This window comes from Lissotriton vulgaris, chromosome 4_1 (genome assembly GCF_964263255.1).
Source record: "Lissotriton vulgaris chromosome 4_1, aLisVul1.2, whole genome shotgun sequence".
Taxonomy (NCBI): Eukaryota; Metazoa; Chordata; class Amphibia; order Caudata; family Salamandridae; genus Lissotriton; species Lissotriton vulgaris.
Window position 1 is genome coordinate 1,134,133,460 of NC_141691.1, and position 20,767 is coordinate 1,134,154,226.

At 46.7% G+C, this 20,767-nt stretch overlaps 1 protein-coding gene across 1 annotated transcript in view; it reads right to left on the reverse strand.

The window, feature by feature from the left end:
• Positions 1-20,767, reverse strand: part of PIGM (phosphatidylinositol glycan anchor biosynthesis class M) — a 155,551-nt gene that overhangs the window by 127,492 nt on the left and 7,292 nt on the right. The gene's annotated exons all lie outside the window — the stretch shown is intronic.

Genomic DNA, 20,767 nt, shown 5'->3' on the forward strand with positions numbered 1-20,767 from the left:
CTTTACTTCATCAATGAAAAGCTGAGCCCTGTGATAGTATTAGTTCTTCATGCACTATTACCACTTCACTTTCAAAGACCCAGTAAGAATGAGGTCCTTAGTGTTGTCCATTTTCCTAACTGTAGGTTCAACAGTAAAAAATAGTTATACTGTATTTCTCAGATGCTTCCTTTTGTGCATGCATTTTACGACAAGATTTCATTTTGCTAGGACAAGCGTGCTAAACACTTCGTTGCTGTTTAGCAACATGCACCATTCACAATTAACTATTTTTCTTATGAACGTTTCCGGTTTTTATAGCATGACCAACTCCTTGTTCTAAACATAAATTATAAACATATTTGAAAATACTGTATACATATTTTGGACAGAATTTTTCCGATTACGTTTATCTGCCTAATTATAGTTTAGGAAACATTTCTCAAACTATTGAAATATGCACTAACAGCCTATATAGTGCCCTCAATTGATTGCTTTATTTTGTAGTTCCCTAAGACAGCAAGACGTAGACTCTGTACCAAGCACTTGCAGTTCCAATTCTTGAGTACACCACCCACCTTCTACGAGCTTCTCTAATATCATTTAAAAAATAGAATACAAGCTGGGGTAGACCGCAGAGCAATGGGACCAAGAACACTTTCATCATCAACAAAGGAGTTAGAAAATAAAAAGGTACTGTTAATCAATTGAACTGTAATGAGTGCAATTGAGTGTGTGGCAGAGTGCAAGTGCTAGTCACTTACACACAGTGTAAAGCGACATTGTGACGTGTACCCAGAAATTCTTATAATCACATCTTAGTAGATTTTCTAAACCCCAATAGGAAAGTACAACGCTATCACAGAAAGAAAAAGAGGCAAGTGGCGTTCACCCCTAGGGAACTTATGCACATGTAAGGGTCTTTGAGAAACATGCACCCCATATCACATTCCTTGGTTGAACACAGCTGCCTTGAAAGTAACTAACTGCAATGATTACATAATGGCAGTCACCTCTGTGTAGTTGGGGTTCAGACACTTTCCATCGAAAAGGCATTTTTTTAAATTTGCTCTCATCTTTTGACCCAGAGGAAGGTCAGAACGAAATTGGACAAACAACATGTCTTGTCAACTAAGGTTTGTCATGGGAAAGGGAGGAGCCCGGTGGAAGTGAAAAAAATATGTGTTTAGCCACTTTCACATTCAAAAAACACTTAACTGACTTACACCTAACCTGGCATGAAAGTAGAACTTCCCTCAGAAATTGTGCTTTCACTGGCTGGTAACTCCAGTAAGTTGTTTTTGAAATACAAGTTGTTTAAAAAGATGCTAGTGGGATTGAAAAAGTTAACCCTTTTGTAAATTTTCCCCGTTTCAATTACAGAGAATTTTCTGATCTGACCCATCGGGGACTCCAAAAATTTTAAAAGAATAATAAAAGAATATGACTGTACAAGGGAGCCATTTCTCCTGCCATCCCTTTCGGATCGGCAGTCCCGAGTGCTCTGACGGGCTGCAAGAGAAAAAAATGATCTTGCTGACTCCAATTCAAGACAAGGGACACAGTCACCAGGTCCTGATTTTTTTTTTTTTCGAAGACCACATAAGGGGGCAGACTGAGAACACCATGACCCCCCCCCCACCCCACCCGCCACCCCCAAGCATTAGTGGTCATACCCACAAAAGGCCTTACCTATGGTCTATAGAGAAGAAAGGTAATTTTCATGATTCATGGTACCTTGATACCTACGTTGGCACCTGGAGTCTGCAGTACAGAAAAGTGTTACAGAAGCTTGCCCTGGGTCTGTCGTACCAGGCATGAAGCTTGTGGTGGATTTGTTGAACCCAAAACAAGGACCGAGAATCATATAAAAATAAAAAACAAACTAGGTCTGTCCTGGCTCTGTGTACCTTCCCTCAAGTACAACGGGAGGGTCGCTGCAGGATGGATGCAGGGCTTGGCATTTGACCAGACAGACTGACCAGTGCTGCAGGATGGGTGTAGAACCTTGTCACAGGCCACACCTTTCGGCCTGCCCGCTGCACTCGGATGAAGGCTATGCACAATAGGGGCTGTTAGCCTACTGGAGGTTGGTTCCACCAATGCATACAGTCGATGGCGCAGCCCACCTATAGCGGTTTGGGCACAGGCCAGGCACAAAGGCCAATCCATGTGCAGTGGAAGTTGCAATCAGTGCATCATAAAAAACAAAAAAATTAAATTTGTTGGAACTACACAGGTAGAAATAGAGCTGTGGTTCTGGCTCGAACAAACAAAATCATTGAAATGGCCCAGTTATGTGCAATGCACAAAAGGCACTCAATTTGCAAACGTCACCATAAGAATATGAAGTCTAGAAAGAGTTAAACATGGCGGACAACTTCAGTTTAAAGGTGCATAATATCACAACTCCTGAACTTCAGTAGTTGTGCGCATTTGAATTAATGCAATAACTCAGTTTGCAACTTTGTTTATTCCAGTGAAATGCTTATAAAGATATGTTGCACAATTTGTCAATGGTCATTGTGGTATGAATGCTGGGCTAAACTAAGCTGTAATATTTCTGAAAACGATGGCATGTAGTTTTATTACTGTTCAAAACTAATAGCGTTTAAAAAAAAAAATCCTGACCCAATAGTCCATTCACTTGGGCATAGCCCCTCCTGAAAGTCCTTTTCAGTGAGGAGCCAAAGTCCCTTTACTCGTACTCAACTCAAACGTTTGGTGAGACAACCACTGCCCTCTCAGCATCTTTGGTGTAGTTGAGTTACAGGTTCAAATCAATCAAATTCAACTGCTTATTTTGCCAGTCCATCTGACAAGCAAAAGCAGGGGCAGGCATCTCCAACTGGTAAACTAATAAAATGGAATTTCAATCCAGGCATCCTTATGTCCATCATACTTGTTGCTAAATCGGGGTCAGATTCTTACTTTCAGAGCGGAGAGAAGTTGGGTGCTTACTTCAGCAAAAATTGTCAATAAGGAAGTGGATCCTGTGCCCAAAAACCCCAACATAACCAGTTCTGATTACAACAAAAGGGCTGCCCTGCTGAGTCACCTGTGAAGTGTGTAAGGCCAGCCACTCCCAGACATGAGAAAAACAATTGCACAGGGGTAAACGTGTTTTCTCCAACGAAAGAAGCCAGCCACGCCAAGCAGGAACAATGAAGAGAATTGGGAGAGGCCACCAAACCATCTCGATTCTTGGAAATGCCATGCTGGATTTCTAAAACTTAAGACACCTATAACTCAAAAACAAATTCAAAGGCCACATAAGGGGCCAGTCTGAGCACACTCTGACCTCATCACAAGAGTGGAGACCCAACATGGGTGGTAACAGATGCTTAGAGTTAAAGGCCTTCATATGTTTCTCAAATGCATCATAAAAAGAGAAATCTATTACAAAATCTTGCATCCAGTTAATGCCAGACTCCCTAAAATAATCCAGCACTAGCCAACGTTCTTTAGTATCTTATTGACTAAGTTGCAAAAGCTTTAACCAGGCTGTCAGTAGATTGAACACTTCATAGGTGGACCTTGGGAAATTTAAATCCACAGAGCCCTATGGTGCGGGGTATGGGTTTATAGAGATCCGGGCAGTATTCAAATTGAGGAAAATAGAGTGTGCGTACATATATTGGGGGTTCCTTTGTCAACATCGCATTTTACAATCCATCAGGAACTGGGCTAGGAGTACACCGAGGACCAGATTAATATTGTTCCTTTGTTGCCAAGTCTGGCATAAAACGGAAGCTAACCTAAACAGAGAAATCATTCTGGGTTGTCTTTCTTGGTGTTATGGGCACAGAATCCCCTGGTTGAAATACATTAGGGAGACAACTTCTGCCCTGGGCTGTCCTTTTATTTATGAGACACCAACCGATATTTGTAAAAAAAAAGGACAGAGGATAGGTCAGGGTGTGTTTTTATTGTCCCACAGAAGGGCTCAGAGGGAGGACAGAGAACTAATGAAACCCTCAGTCAGGAAATACTGTTTCCTACAAACTTCACTGGGTGTGGCACTGTTGTCCTGGTTAATGTTAGGCTCAATCAGGTGGTTATTTTGTTTTCTGCAAGGACAATTTGCTTCCTCTAACATTTATATGCCTGCATGATGAGATGTCTCGTCAGACCCTGTTGCATTTTGTCTTTTTTTGTAAATTGTATCTACCTCTAACAAAATGTTACTTATTGCCTGTGCTACCAAGATTTTAAATAACCACGTGTAGAGTGGCACTGATTTACCTGCTACAATTTGACTGTCCAGATATATGCACATCAGTAGACTCTTTCTTACAGTTTGCATTACAATCCAAAAATGTATTGATGTTTTAAAATGTGGTTTTGCAGGCCCTGATGTCTGCCACTTGCTTTTTATCATGTTTGTACTTTTTAATCGTTTTGCAGAACCCAATGCACAGCATCTGCTTTTTACCATGTCTGAATTATTTTCCTATCGATCTTTGTAATAACTATTTATGAATGTGTGTGTTTATACTGTGTTCTTTATGATCTACTTTTAAGTGATCAATTAAAAATGTTGAATGACTGAAAATTCACAGAAGTATTTACCTATTTGTATGATTCACCACATCTAGGATTGGAGACAAAAATGTCTACGGTGCCAAGGGTTGCAAGCATATCGTTTGTAAGGACATAGTGCAGTCCTCACAACCATGAGTGTTGTATTCTTTTTCCCCCTGCGCTTTACTTTAAACTTTGCTGATCTCCTTAATAAATGCAGCCAGTATGAGTTATTTGTGACCAATATGGCTGTAGCGCTAGAGGCACTCTTATGGGCTGACACCATGTGATGACCTTTGACTACTATGATTCTTTGGAAGCAACAAGATCTCTGGGGCCCTCAGCATTGGACCTCTAAAATAGGTGACCTACCCCGGCCTGCTCACCAGGTTCGCAACCTGTGAGTTATCATCAACGACAAACTGACGATGAAACAATATGTTACAAAGGTGGCATCAACTTGTTTCACCATTCTTAAATGGTTGAAGAAAATTCTTTGGATGCTACCCTCCTCCACTCAGAGAACAGTAGTCCAGACCATTGTTACATCTAGGCTGGACTACAGAAATGTTCTTTATTTAGGTTCTAATAAAGCGGTGACACAGAGACTGCAGGTGGTGCAAAATGCGGTGCCAGGCTGCTCTGCCATATTTCTAAGTCGCAAAAAACACAGTTGATGGACAGAATGCAGAACAATGTCTTACATTCACTCCAGTACAAAGATCTGGGCCTAAATCCATTGTTTTTTTGCACTCCACACCACCCTAGGTCAGACAATGGCTATATGCAAATCAGCTTTGGCCCTGTGCCTCATGGGAACAGTCCAGCCCGAACTACCAAGCCATGTCTTTCCTAGACCGGAATCAAGCATCCAAGGACCGGTTTCTGGCTATCAGCCTTCTTCAGCCTGGATAGCTTGACTCCAGCGATGTGGAGAGCCTGGGACTCACGTCTGAGCATACCCAGCCCACTCGGAGTGAAAACTGCAAAAAACACAGTTGATGGACAGAATGCAGAAAAATGTCTTACATTCACCCCAGTACAAAGATCCGGGCCTAAATCCATCGTTTTTTTGCACTCCACACCACCCTAGGACAGACAATGGCTATATGCAAGTCAGCCTTGACCCTGTGCCTCATGGGAACAGTCTAGAAGGTCCATCACCACCCCCTTTTGTACCGCTTTTGGCCACCATAAGTGTGGCAGGGTATGCTCAGATGCGAGTCCCTTGCTCACTTTGCCACTGGATTCAAGCAAGCCGGGCTGAAGACGGCTGGAATGCCAGAAACCGGTCCTCGGAAGCTTGTTTACGGTCCAGGGAAGACATGACTTGGCAGTTCGGGCTGGACTTTTTCCATGAGGCAAACGGTCAGACTGATTTGCATATAGCCATGTCTGAACTGGGGTGGCAGAATGGGCTAAAGAACGGTGATGGATTAAACCCAGATCTTTTGACTGGGTGTGAGTGTTTGATTGATTCAGATGCTCCATCCATCACCACCCCCTTTTGTACCGCTTTTGGCCGCCATAAGTGTGGCAGGGTATGCTCAGACATGAGTCCTTTTCTCACTTTGCCATTGGATTCAAGCTAGCCGGGCTGAAGACGGCTGGAATACCAGAAACCGGTCCTCGGAAGCTTGTTTCCGGTCCAGGGAAGACATAGCTTGGCAGTTCGGGCTGGACTGTTCCCTTGAGGCACAGGGTCAGACTGATTTGCATATAGCCATGTCTGAACTGGGGTGGTAGAGTGGGCTAAAGAACGGTGATGGATTAAACCCAGATCTTTTGACTGGGTGTGAGTGTTTGATTGATTCAGATGCTCCGTCCATCACCACCCCCTTTTGTACCGCTTTTGGCAGCCATAAGTGTGGCAGGGTATGCTCAGACGTGAGTCCCTTGCTCACTTTGCCACTGGATTCAAGCAAGCCGGGCTGAAGACGGCAGGAATGCCAGAAACTGGTCCTCGGAAGCTTGTTTCCGGTCCAGGGAAGACATGGCTTGGCAGTTCGGGGTGGACTGTTCCCATGAGGCACAGGGTCAGACTGATTTGCATATAGCCATGTCTGAACTCGGGTGGCAGAGTGGGCTAAAGAACGGTGATGGAATAAACCCAGATCTTTTGACTGGGTGTGAGTGTTTGATTGATTCAGATGCTCCGTCCATCACCACCCCCTTTTGTACCGCTTTTGGCCGCCATAAGAAGCGCCGGGAGAGATGTAGGAGGATGCGATAGCGTGAGGATAAGGTTATCTGCAAATAGCGCTACTTTGTTTTGCCGGCCTCCTAAGGCGAGGCCATGGATTTCTGCGTTCTGCTTTATCTCTGCCAAGTGCTCTATTACCAGGACAAATAGCAAAGGTGACAGAGGGCAGCCCTGCCGTGTACCCCTATGTATGGAAAAGGGATCCGTAAGCTGCCCGTTAACTCGAACCCTCGCCTGCGGGGTGAGATAGGGGGCCATAATCATAGAAATCATGTTGCGTCTCAGGCCAATCTTATGCAACACCGCACAAAGAAAATCCCAGTCCACCTGATCAAACGCCTTCTCCGCGTTGAGTGACAGAAGGCAGGCCGGTATGTTCCAGTGGTGTGCTTTCCCCACCAAGTGTGCAATTCTACGCACATTGTACACCCCCTGCCTGTTGCAAATGAAGCTGACTTTATCTGGCTGCACAAGGTCAGGCATGTGGGGCATCCAGGCGCTTAGCTAACATTTTAGTGTAGATTTTAAGGTCAGTGTTTTGTAATGCTATGGGGCGGTAAGATGCACACAGCGTGGGATCCTTTCCTGGTTTGGGGATAAGGGCTATTTCTGCCATACTCATGGAGGGCGACGGCACCTCCGTATCAGAGAAGGAATTATATAAGCGCAGTAGGTAAGGCTGGAATTGTGCTATGAAAATGCGGTAAAAGGCCACCAGTAATCCGTCCGGTCCTGGCGTCTTCCCATGGGGGAGGTCTTTCAGCGCTGCTGCCAGTTCCTCCGCCATGAGAGGACTCTCCAGTTGTTTAGCGTAGTGTGGGTGTATCGGGGTCCAAGGGCACTGCTTTAGTACCACATCAATAGAAGCTTGGGAGGGCGCTTCCGCCTTGTAAAGGGTGGTGTAGTAGGCCCTAAAGGCCTCACACTTAGCTTGCTCTGTAGTGACTCGTCCTCCATCAGGTAATTGGATATTCGCAATATGGGCCTTCGCCGCTCGTACCCATAGACGCTTTGCCAATAATCTAACCACCTTGTCACCCCTTCAAAGTACCATTGCTTTAAAGCGAGCAGGGACCGTTCAGTTTTATTAGTTCGCAGGGAGCGAAACGGACCCCGGAGGTTTGCAAGCTTCCGCCGGCCTGCGAGTGATGGATGCTCCTGATCCTGCTTCGCCAACTTTTTGATGTCCTTGGAGAGGCTATCCTCTAGGCGGCGGGCGGCCCGCGATCGCTATAGACGTGATATGACCGCGGATTGTCGCCTTAAAAGCATCCCACACCACCAGGAATGGGGTCTCGGTAGATCATTGCTCATAAAATAAGAGTCAATGGCAGTCCGTATTGTCTCCACATTGGCCGGATCCCGCAGAATATGTGGCGACAAGCGCCACTGCGGCAAGCGGGTTAGGCAGGTGGCTAGATCCTGCAGGAGAAGCTCAACAGGGGCATGGTCAGATATCAAGATGTCAGACAAGAATGCCGCCAACGTATCCCTAATAAGGGCGTGCAATACAAATAAGTAATCAATGCGCGAGTATGAGCGGAGGACATGGGATTAGTATGAGTAATCCTACACTTCAGGAGAGTGGTACTGCAAGGAATCTATCAAACCAAGGTCTGCTATCTGCTTCCGGAGTGCAGAGGACATGGCACCCGACCTGTTCGAGTAGTCTTCGCAACGGTCCAGCGCAGGGTCCCACACCAAATTAAAATCTTCCTCCAAAATCAGGGAGGGGTCGCCCTGTGGTACTTGTTCCGGCAACAGTGTTCAGAGATAGGAATCCTGCATCTGGTTCGTGCATAAATATTGCACAAAGTGAGTAGGCGTTTTCCGACTTCTACCCCCGCCCTGACAAGACGTCCATCTGGAATACGGAAAAATTTTGGGGTCCCCTGCCTGATACCTTTTCTGCATAGGATAGCCACTCCAGCTGTTTTGGTGTCTGCTGTAGCCCAGAATTGGAGGGGATATTTAGGGTGCGCCATGCAAGGGGTGTCTACCTTTAATAGGTTGGTTTCTTGAAGAAAAATTATGTCTGGTCTATGTTGTAGTATGTAAAGCCACACTTGCAGTCTCTTGTTAGGTGAATTAAGCCCCTTGACATTAAGGGATATTACCTTCAAAGGGTCAGGAAGAGCCATAAACACATCAGATCACAGGTAGGCCATCGTGTCCCCCAAAAGATATGCCAAAATGAAGGTGAGCAGGGGTGGATCCTTCCCATGGACCGGAGCCCACTGTAGCCTTGCAGCCTCCCGCCCGCCATACCCAAGAGACAGGGAAGGGAAGAGAGGGAAAGTCTGAAAAATAGTAGGAAAGAAGAGGGAAAAAAAAGGGAACAACCCACATCGGCCAACCGGGCCACATCTTTCTGTTCCAGTTGTGGGTCAACCTGCACCCTAGGGTTTGGGTGGACCCAGAGACGTCACTCTCTCAGGAGCAGATAGGGGTAGGTTGTCTGCTGCCCCCGGGTTCACCCAGGTGGAAGGCTCCGGCACCCGCCACCCTGTTTAAGAGGAGCTGGGGCAGCTCCGAAAGCGCAGCGGCAAATGCTGAACTCCACCAGGTGAGGAGCATGGTCCTCTATGCATAATTCAGAGCGTATTATGGGCACATGCGCTGTTCAGCAAGGGACTGAGGATTCCAGGCCCATCTCTGACTTGTCACCCTCCAGGGATCGGATGTGCTCAATAATGTTCTGTTTGGCCTGCGAAGATAATTGTTCATCCAAGTGTGGTGAGCGTCTGCGCCGACGTACAGTGGACCAGGTCGGCTTGGAGGGCACTCGTTTAGGGGCGGAGGACGGGTGGGGCTGACAGACTGTGAGGCAGCCAGTCGGAGTAACTGAGCCACTTCTTGGTAGGACCGTAGTACTTGACGTTTCGACTCCCACATAAAGATAAGAGCGAACGGGTGGCCCCACTGGTAGAAGATGTCCAGGCTCCGCAGCTTGTCTGTCACAGGCCTGAGGTCGCGGCGGCGTCGCAAAGTATTGGGCGCTAGGTCCTGGAATATCTGAATCTTGTTCCCGTCATATGTGAGGTCCTGTTTGGCACTCGCAGTCCGAAGAATAGCCTCCTTCTCTGTGAAAAAGCGGACCCTGGTTAAAATGTCCGGGAGGAGACTTGACTGGTGTCGTCATCCCCCCCAGACCGCATGGAGGAGCTGCGCCACATAGGTCATAATGTCTGTCCCCTCTGCCCCAAAAGGAACCCCCCGGATGCGGAGGTTGTTCCGGCGACTTCGATTCTCTAAATCCTCCTGTTTCAGCTGCAGCTCGATGTTTTGGTCCTCCAGGGCGGCCAGTCGCTGCCATAGGTGTTCTTGGTCTTCTGTCCATCGACTCGTTCGCCCAGGTCTTCCGGAGTTCCTGAACACAGGAGTGTACTTCGGTGCGTAGGGAGCCAATTTCGGTTTTCAATTCGGACATGAAGGTAACCATGAAGGCCTGTGTTACCAGAGGGGAGTCTCCTTCAGTCAGCGGGGCCACTTCAGTCGCAGCAGACGCACCTGCCTTGCCCCACATTGCTACCACAGTGATATCTTTGGTGGTTGGCGTTGGAACCTCCTTGCCCCTGTTGGTGCATGTCATTGTGGCACCGTATGCGCCCTACCAAGTACCTGGCTCAGTGGGCAGGATGATGTCTAATGCGTAGGCGCTCAGTCCATGCGCGCGTCAAGGGGCTGTTCCACAGTGGGAGTATCAGATATAGGCAGTGTAGGCTGAGGGGCCAGTAGGTTGGCGGAGCATCAAATGGGCCTGCACGCCAAAGAAAAGATAGCCGTAGATGAGCGCAGAGGAACAGTTCTGTGGGGTGTGTAGCCACACCAAAGGTCAGCTTACTGGCGGGTGCCGGGAGGTTTCAGGCAGCCTCTTCTCCGGACAATCACAGCCCAGGGGAGATCTACGAGCCCTAAAGCTGGGTGCAGAGCAGCATAGCAGGCCTTTTTACAAAAGTAGTGGTCCTTTATCTCTTCTTCTCCACAGTCAACACCAGGACTCAATGAGGAGGGGACAGGGCCCGATCCGCCGCAGCCGAGGCTCCCTATTCATCTGCTGTAGCCCTCTCCTGTATGGGTCAACACACGCACACCAATGCGAAAGGGCAGTAAGGCATATCCCGTGCCCTGAGCGTTTGTCCGCTCCCCGCCTGGGAACTCAGGGACGGGCCCCCACCCGGGCTGCTGAGGGGCACCTACAGAGCGCTGTGTTCGCCAGGCCCTCCGGCAGGCCTTCCCCCCCTGGCGGACTGTAGATAGCACAAAGGAGGTCGGCGTGCTCAGGGACAACACGCACAAACCGGGCAGCAGCCCTCTTTCCTGTGGCAACAGGCAGTCACGTCCACCCGTCGCGGTACCTGGCTCCTGCACGCCAAAAGTGCGGTGGGGGAGTGTCAGCACCAACTTGGCCCGCAACCCGTCGTCTCCTGTCAACACCTGGCCCCCTCCTGCGCCACTCACCACCACATGGCCCAGCCAGTGACCGTCCGTCTCCTCCGTTGTCCCCCCGCCTCTCCCAGGCCGCTGTACCAGGGCAGAGCTGGGGCTTCTTTGGGGGTTCGATTCAGAAAAGGGGGTGGTGATGGACAGAGTATCTGAATTAAGCAGAACACTCGTACCCAGTCAACAGATCAGGGCTTGATCCATCACCGTTTTTTAGCTCACTGCACCATCCCAGCTCAGAACCTGGCTACATGCAAATTAGTCTGTACCTGGCCCAGTGCATCATGGGAACAGGGCAGACCAAACTACCAAGCCAATCCTTTCACTGGAAAGGAAACAAGCTTCCGGGGACCAAGCCCTGATCTGTTGACTGGGTAGGAGTGTTCTGCTTAATTAAGAGACTCTGTCCATCACCACCCCCTTTTCTGAATCGTTTTGTCCACCATAAGCTTGGAAGGGTATACTCAGATGTGAGTCCCTTGCTCACTGCACCATCAGGATTCAAGCAAGCCGGGCCGAAGACGGCTGTAATGCCAGAAACCGGTCCCCGGAAGCTTGTTTCCTTTCCAGTATAAGAATTGGCTTGTTAGTTTGGTCTGCCCTGTTCCCATGATGCACTGGGCCAGGGACAGACTAATTTGCATGTAGTCAGGTTCTGAACTGGGATGGTGCAGTGAGCTAAAAAACGGTGATGGATCAAGCCCTGATCTGTTGACTGGGTAGGAGTGTTCTGCTTAATTCAGAGACTCTGTCCATCACCACCCCCTTTTCTGAATCGTTTTGTCCACCATAAGCGTGGAAGGGTATACTCAGATGTGAGTCCCTTGCTTACTGCACCATCAGGATTCAAGCAAGTCGGGCCAAAGACGGCTGTAATGCCAGAAACCCGTCCCCGGAAGCTTGTTTCCTTTCCAGTATAAGAATTGGCTTGGTAGTTTGGTCTGCCCTGTTCCCATGATGCACTGGGCCAGGGACAGACTAATTTGCATGTAGTCAGGTTCTGAGCTGGGATGGTGCAGTGAGCTAAAAAACGGTGATGGGTCAAGCCCTGATCTGTTGACTGGGTAGGAGTGTTCTGCTTAATTCAGAGACTCTGTCCATCACCACCCCCTTTTCTGAATCGTTTTGTCCACCATAAGCGTGGAAGGGAATACTCAGATGTGAGTCCCTTGCTCACTGCACCATCAGGATTCAAGCAAGCCGGGCCAAAGACGGCTTGTAACCGGGAAGGGTGGCCCCCGCCCCCTGTGACCCGGAGTGAGCCCGTAATTTGTGACCCCCCCCTCTTGTTTCTACATGTATCCAAGGCCACGACATGGAACCGATTTGAGGAGAAGTATAGCTGCGACGAGGAGGGTATGGAACACGGACCCTTTAACTGGCCAGGAGGGAGTAAGGAGGAGGAGGAGTCAGCACTCGCCATAAAGGATGCCCATCTGCAGGACCAGGTGTGTCTTTACACCGGAGGAGCGGTCAGAGAGGATTGGAGCAGAGGAGAGGCGTGGAGCAGAGGAGAGGCGTGGAGCAGAGGAGAGGCGTGGAGCAGAGGAGAGGCGTGGAGCAGAGGAGAGGCGTGGAGCAGAGGAGAGGACGGCGGCGTGTCCAGGAACAAGAGTGTGGTAGTCGGGGAGAAGACGGAGCGAGTCGAGGGGAAAGCAACATCGGAGGCGAGAGCAGGAGCGGAGGCTGGAGTAACATCGGACGGGGGAGCAGCTGCGGAGAAAGGTGTAACAACGGGTGTGAGACTTACAGTGGAGGAGGAGGAGAAGTCGGGAGAATCACCTTCTGAGGGGAAGACGCCGGGAAGCAGACGCATCGGGTTCCTACGGAGACCAGCCGGATCTACAGAGCCAGGAGGTCAACGGACCCACGCATCGCCCAGCCACTCCCCTGGAGGGGCGTGGCTAACAGAGGTGCGTGACCGGGTAGCGGGGTGGGTGCGGTACAATAGAAGGGGAGTCCCCTAACCCTAGAGTAAACCCCTGATACACAACCCTCACTGTCCTAGTACCCTCCCGAGCACTGTGTGAACTATCACCCCCTGACCTAACACTTACTGTGGTTTCGTCACCTGTACTGATACTCCCTCTGTTTTGTCATCCCCTTCGGTGGAGCCTGGGCCAAGACGGATACCGAGGAGAGAGGAAGGCAGAGCCCGACCCGGCGTAGAGAGGAGGGAGTGATAAGCAAGAGTCGGCGTGAAAGAAGCCGGTCACCTCGACGACTCCATATCAGGAAAACTTGTACTGACAGATTGTTCAGCTCAATAAAACCCAGTTTGAATCCTACTAAGACTCGCCTCCTGCCTTTTCCCATCCAGCCGGTGACACGGCTGTAATGCCAGAAACCGGTCCCCGGAAGCTTGTTTCCTTTCCAGTATAAGAATCGGCTTGGTAGTTTGGTCTGCCCTGTTCCCATGATGCACTGGGCCAGGGACAGACTAATTTGCATGTAGTCAGGTTCTGAGCTGGGATGGTGCAGTGAGCTAAAAAACGGTGATGGATCAAGCCCTGATCTGTTGACTGGGTAAGAGTGTTCTGCTTAATTCAGAGACTCTGTCCATCACCAACCCCTTTTCTGAATCGTTTTGTCCACCATAAGCGTGGAAGGGTATACTCAGATGCGAGTCCCTTGCTCACTGCACCATCAGGATTCAAGCAAGCCGGGCCGAAGACGGCTGTAATGCCAGAAACCGGTCCCCGGAAGCTTGTTTCCTTTCCAGTAAAAGGATTGGCTTGGTAGTTTGGTCTACCCTGTTCCCATGATGCACTGGGCCAGGGACAGACTAATTTGCATGTAGTCAGGTTCTGAGCTGGGATGGTGCAGTGAGCTAAAAAATGGTGATGGATCAAGCCCTGATCTGTTGACTGGGTAGGAGTGTTCTGCTTAATTCAGAGACTCTGTCCATCACCACCCCCTTTTCTGAATCTTTGGGGGTTCAGCAAGTGCAATCCCTGGCAGTTCACTGTCCCAGGCGGGCGGCTGCCTAGCTAAACGGAGTGGGTCATCTGTCACTCAGGAAATGAGAAAGCGTGACCCTGTATTGGGTGAAGTCCCCTAGTCACAGCCGAGTCCCAAACATATGTGTTGTAAAGTTTAAGTTATAATTTCACAATATGAGTTCAAAAGTGTTTTCAGATTTCTTTATTCTTTCATCTGATTTTATGTTAAAATCCTCAAATTAATCCAACAAAAATCAACGGTAACATCCAATATATCCAATGTCACATTGTCCAATGCATTTCGGCTTGGTTAGCCTTCATCGGGGACAGGATTTCTGAAAATTCAAACAATCATGATCATGTATGAGGAATACTCAGAGAATATGCAAACAGCTATTAACGTAGCGGTAAAAATGCTCTCTCATAGTGAATTAAACAACAGGTAAAGAAAAGCGAATGAAGTGACGGAGCGAACAACATAAGAAAGATAATCAAGTTTAGCCCAATGTCAAAATGAGATTATCGGAATCATCTAAAAGTAAAGTGAAAATAAAATCATGACTCGGTTCTATAAGTGCGGGTGCGGTAGGACAGACCACCGAAGTGAAACTCCAGGTTCAAGAGGGTGCTAAACGCGGTTGTGATGTGATAACGTCGCCGGTGCTGCTAGTTCAAGACCTCATGTGAGTGATAACTAAGAGCGTGCCGGTAAAACACAAGCCCATTCACCAAAGGTAACCACAAGTGATATCTACTTACATTTGAAGAACTCGTGCCGGGCGTTCATTACCGCTGGTTTGGAAAGCTGTTAGCTACTGGTGAAGCGTGCACGTATTCTATAAATGCCGTGAAGTTAGTAAAAATAAAAGTTGGACTAAGGTAAAAAGAAATCAGTAGTCGCCATCTTAAAGAAGTGTGAAGTGAACTGGTAAAGTGAAGTGCAAACGAAAAGTCAAACAGACATCAATCAAGGCAATACAAGAGGAAGCCTACATATCAATCTGAATTAACTGTGTCATGACATAAATTAAAGGTAACAACTGAATTCTGTACGATCATTCATCCCCATTGATTTCAAAGTTTCCAATTTAAAAATCCAAAAGTTCTCTCGTTTCAATAAGTTCTTGTTACTGTCCACCCCTTCTCTCTTAGCCACAATTTCAAGAATGGTAAACCTCAATTGGCTGACATTGTGAGAAGCTTCACAAAAATGTGCTGCTACTGTAGATTTTGTTTGTTTGTTGCGAATGTTCGATTTATGTTCGTTCAACCCGATTTTCATTTTTCTCTCTGTTTTACCAACGTAACCATGGCCGCAGGGACATTTCAGCAAATAGATAACATTCATTGAATCACAAGTGGCTGACACACGTAATCTGATATTGTATCCCTTACTTGGGTGAGTAATGATGTTTCCTTTTATGATATTATTGCAGTGGCTGCAATTGTGACATGGTAATGTTCCATGAAAGGTTTCAGTCGTTTCAATCTTCTTAGGTTTGATCATGTTTCCCAAATTCTGGGCTCTTTGGTAGGCGAACAAAGGTGGTTCACAAAAAATGTTGTTGAATTCAGTTTCTTGAGATAGAATTAACCAATTCCTTTTTATGATGTATTTAAATGCTCTGCTTTTGGTGGAATATTTTGATACTATCACAATTCTGGTGTTATCTTTCCTGGTTGTTTTCGTTAGTAAGTCTCTCCTGTCTCGTTGAGCACATCTCTGTTTTACATCATCCAAGATGTTTTGGGGATATCCTCTATCCCTGAACCTTGATTCCATCTCATTGATTCTAATTTCCGATATCTCTGGTTTAGATACTATCCTTTTGACTCTTAACATTTGCGAATATGGTAAATGTTTCTTCAAAGGAATGTTATGAAAGCTGTTATGGTGCAACAAGTTGTTCCTGTCAGTTGGTTTACGATAGATATCGGTTTCAAAATGGGAACCTTCTTTGTGAACATGCACATCTAAAAATGTGATATTGGTGTCATTGATCTCCGATGTAAATTGTATCCGATCATCACGTGTGTTAAATTTGATGATGGCCTCCTTAAGTTCAATTTCTGTGCCAGTCCATATAATGAACATGTCATCTATATATCTAAGTATCAACTTTGTTTCAGACATCCATGGTTCTTGGGTTAAAATGTGTTCTGTTTCAAATTGTTCCATGTACAAATTTGCATACACGGGAGCTGCCGAATTTCCCATGGCAGTCCCGGTTTGTTGCAAATAATATTGGTCTTTCCATTTGAAATAGCTATGGAAAAGGGTGAAATGTAATAGTTCCATCAAGAAAACTTTGAAATCCAGGTCAAGATCAGTGTTCAATAATGTGCGCTCAATGGCTTCCATTCCATCTTGGTGTGGTATGGATGTATATAAGGATTTCACATCCATGCTGCATAATAGTATCCGCTCATCCTCCGTTATTTCAACTGTGTTTAATTTTTCCAAAAAGTGGGTCGTGTCCTTTACGAATGTCTTCATCCTCATCACACTGGGTTGTAAGTTCTTGTCAAGCAGTTGACCAATGGGCTGATGCATGATTCCAATTGTTGATACTATCGGTCGAAAAGGAGGGTTATTAAGATCATTATGTATCTTCCGTAGCATATGTATTGTGGGGCTTTTGGGATAGTTTGTGATCAAAAAATGTTTTGTCTTTTCATTGATTACTCCATCGTTGTATGCTTTGTTGATGATGTTCTCCAAAACTTTAGAAAATTGTTCTGTTGAATTGTAATCCATGGGTAAATAGACTTGGGTGTCTCCTAGATGTTTCTCCACTTCTTGTTCGTAATGTGTGGTATTCATGATGACTATGGCACCTCCTTTGTCAGCTTTCTGACAAATAATATCGGGATTGTTCGCTATCTTTCTCAAAGCGTCTCTCTGCTTTTGTGTGAGGTTGTGCCGTCTGGTTTTCATCTTGAAACTCAACTTGGATAATTCCAGTTTAACTAGATTCTCAAACGTATCCAGCGTTTTATGTGACACAGGTGCCACGTAGGAGCTGTGTGGTGTTAATCCCAGAAGTTGGTCCTCTTTTGTGCTGGTTTTTTCTTTTACAATGTTGTCAAAGAAATGCCTGAGACGTAATTTCCTCATCAGTTTATAGAAACTGACTTCCAGTTCAAGTCTATCCGTTTCAGTGGTTGGAACAAACGATGTTCCTTTTTGCAATGTCTCTATGGAAACACAATCCAGTGTTGTATCAGAAATGTTGATAACTAGATTTTTCATGTTGTGCCTTTCTTGGTCTTGTCTTTCTTCTTCTCTGCTGTCGTGCTCCGGGTGATAGGTGGATCTTTTTCTTTTCCCTTTGCCCCTCCTGGATCTTCTTTTTCTTGTTGGCCTTCTTCTAAAAAAGGCTTGTCGTTTCTTTGAGTTGAAGTCTGATCAGTTCTAGAACTTCCTGGTTGTTGATCAACAATTGTTTGTGGCTGTTGTCGAGGTCTACCAATATTTTTCAGTCTTGAGGTTTGGTCACTGTCTATAGAAGAAGTATCTGTGCTCTGTGTGTAAGGTTTATTCTGCCTACGGCGGGCATATACCTCGGCCCAGGTATATACCTCCCCAAGCTTGTAGTCAACGGTGTCACGTCGTAGTTTCCTTATTTTTCTGTCGTTAACTTCCTGGGTGTGCTTTGTTAATTGGACATTGATATCTTCCAGAATCTTCGCCCAATCTTCTGGTGGAGTACTTTTTGTTAATTCTTCGGTTACGGTTTCAATCTCTTTTTGTAGTTCTTCGAGTATTGTAGATAGTTCTTCTATTATCAGAAGGATAAGTTCAAAAGAACACTTGTTCAGGATAGCGAACCACTTCTCTTTAAACCTTAATGAATTTTTGCAGAGTGAAGGTTTGAGGGCAATCCTTAAGCCCCTGGGAATTCGCAGTGCTCGATGATATTTCACCAATGTGCTTGAAGGCTAACCAAGCCGAAATGCATTGGACAATATGACATTGGATATATATTGGATGTTACCGTTGATTTTTGTTGGATTAATTTGAGGATTTGAACATAAAATCAGATGAAAGAATAAAGAAATCTGAAAACACAAACACTTTTGAACTCATATTGTGAAATTATAACTTAAACTTTACAACCCATATGTTTGGGACTCGGCTGGGACTAGGGGACGTCACCCAATACAGGGTCACGCTTTCTCATTTCCTGTTTATCAGTACTCCTAGACGGAGAGTACACCCTAGAGCACGCAACAACGGATGAATTTCTATTGAACTTCAGTGTGCAAGCGTGATACAATTTTTTTTGCATCATCTGTCACTCAGTCAGGGTATACAGCCTGGGGCTTGGCGGTTGGCTCATACTCCCTGGTCTCGCACACTGGGGCGCGCCAAATTAAAAATGCGCAAAGTGGGGGGGGGGTCAGCAGCGCCAAGCTTTCCTCCGCCGAAGTTGGGAAAGCGCTGCCCCCATGCCACGACTGCCCCCCATCGCTGCCACTCACCGCCTCTTCCCTTGTCCCCCCTCTCAATGTGCTCATCACACCTCAGGCCAGCTCAGTCTTTTCTCGGGCCACTCCCACCAGCAAACTGGCGGTCAGCTGGTGCAGCCCTGAGATTGCCGGCTGCTCTCCGTGTCCTTGGGGCGCCCGTTGTCACAGGCGAGCCCCGTTACCTTCTCCCGGGCCACACACACCGCCGGCGGAGTCCCAAACTGTACAGCAGCCCCCGCCTGCTCCACAGCAAGCTCCGGACCTGGGCTCCCTAAAATGGCGGCCGCCGCAGGCAGTAAGGGGAGGCCAGGTGGACGCGCTGTTTCTTCCACCTACAGGCCAGCTGTCGCCTTACCAGCTCGTCCGTTGGAGCTCCTCACCGTCCGTCGCGGGGCACCCCTAGAAACAGCTGCAATCAGCCCCCAGCTCCGCTAATGTATGAGTCTAAAGGTAGGCTTGATCGGAGCTCCCGCGGTGTGCGTCTCAGCTCATCTGCAGCAAGACCACGCCCTCGGGCCAGGCACTTTTAACATATAATACCTACCATAATAGACGACATCTAACTCCTACACCTTTGAGCCCTCATTATTTTTAGTAATATTTCCTATACATTGACTTACGCATTGATGTGAGTCATTGTCTCTGTATATTATGTATGATATAACACACTGACACCCTGACCTACATATTTGGGATGAATAGCACTATAAAAGAAATTAAATACACATGAGAAATGGTCAATGTGAAGATGAGCGACACCACTGGAGGGTGGTAGTAAGGGAATCCGTGGAGACGTAGGTCTTTTGGGTTGTGCCAACAAAAACTGTCACGCCGACTGCCACCAGCATGAAAGCTGGCCCTGTAAGGGGTGTAGCTAGATGTGGATACGCTGATGAAAGCTCAAGTCAACCTCAAGCCTGGCTCTGGCTCAGCTTGAGGTCCCATTGGAATTTCGAGCCCATACTGAGCCGAGCTTTCATATGGCTTTTGCCTGTCACTCGCTTTCTAACTTTATGCACAAAGAAGTACAAGCGAAGTGTTTAGCCATGCGCTAGGTGAGACCTAAAACGGAAGAGGAAGTGTGAAAAAAGCTTATTTTAACATTTGGAATATTTTTTTCAAAACTGAAAGTATCTGTTTTCCCTTGTGCACTTTACCATAAGTCAGTGGGACTTACGCCAGATCTTTATGCTGTGCTGAAAAGTGCGGGAAACTAGTTATCACGTGTGTGTAACTACTCACCAAATTACACCTGAGTGAGATTTCATGATATGTACAGAAGTCTCCAAGGTCATTCTTCATTACATGTCCTCTGAATGGTCCCGATTGTAAAGTATGATAAAAAAAAATGTTTGTGCCAAGGTTAAGCACGCCTGAAAAAACATGGGAATTTATTTTGCATTCCAGTGACTCTTGCATAACTTACACAGGCTTAGGTTATGAGCGGAACAACTACTGAAGGGATTTTCACCAAAGGCACTACTGCATACCTGTCCCTACCATTTTGCCAAGTTTGGTGTAATTCCGTTCAGCCGTTCGGGCTGTAGCCGTGTCTAAAGGTCCCATAGAAAATGCCATTTGAAACATTTCAAATTCAATTTTCTCAAGAACTACTGGTGGGATTTTCACCAAACCTACAAAAGGCACTGCTGCATACAAGTCCCTACCATTTTGCCAAATCTGGTGTAATTCCGTTCAGCCGTTCGAGCTGTAGCCTTGTCAGAATGTCCCTATGGAAATTAACATGGGGAAAACACGTTTTGGGACCCATTTTTTTTCTTGGCCCCCGCTTGACGAATCCCCCCAAAAATTTCAGGGAAGGAGCGGAGCGCAGCGAGGCATATTTAAGGAAAATGACAGGCAGATCCCTCAATCGGCACCAACGTTATTCCCAATAGAATGTTCGGAATTTCCTATGGTAACTAAGTCCTAACTATATATACCTACTGGCGATTGCCAGTAGGATATATATACACACACATATACACACAATCACACTCCTTTCTCACCACCATTTCTCTCTTTGTTTCACACTCTCTAGTAGTGCTACTGCTGGTGAACACAAAGTCTAGGTTTAAACAAGCATTTGCAATGCAATAGGTCTCGCATTAGGAAAGTTTGAGCTATTAGTATTGCAAATGACAAATTTTTTATTTATGTGTTGGTTTTTGAGAATAGTGAAATGAATAGCTTTGTCATTTAT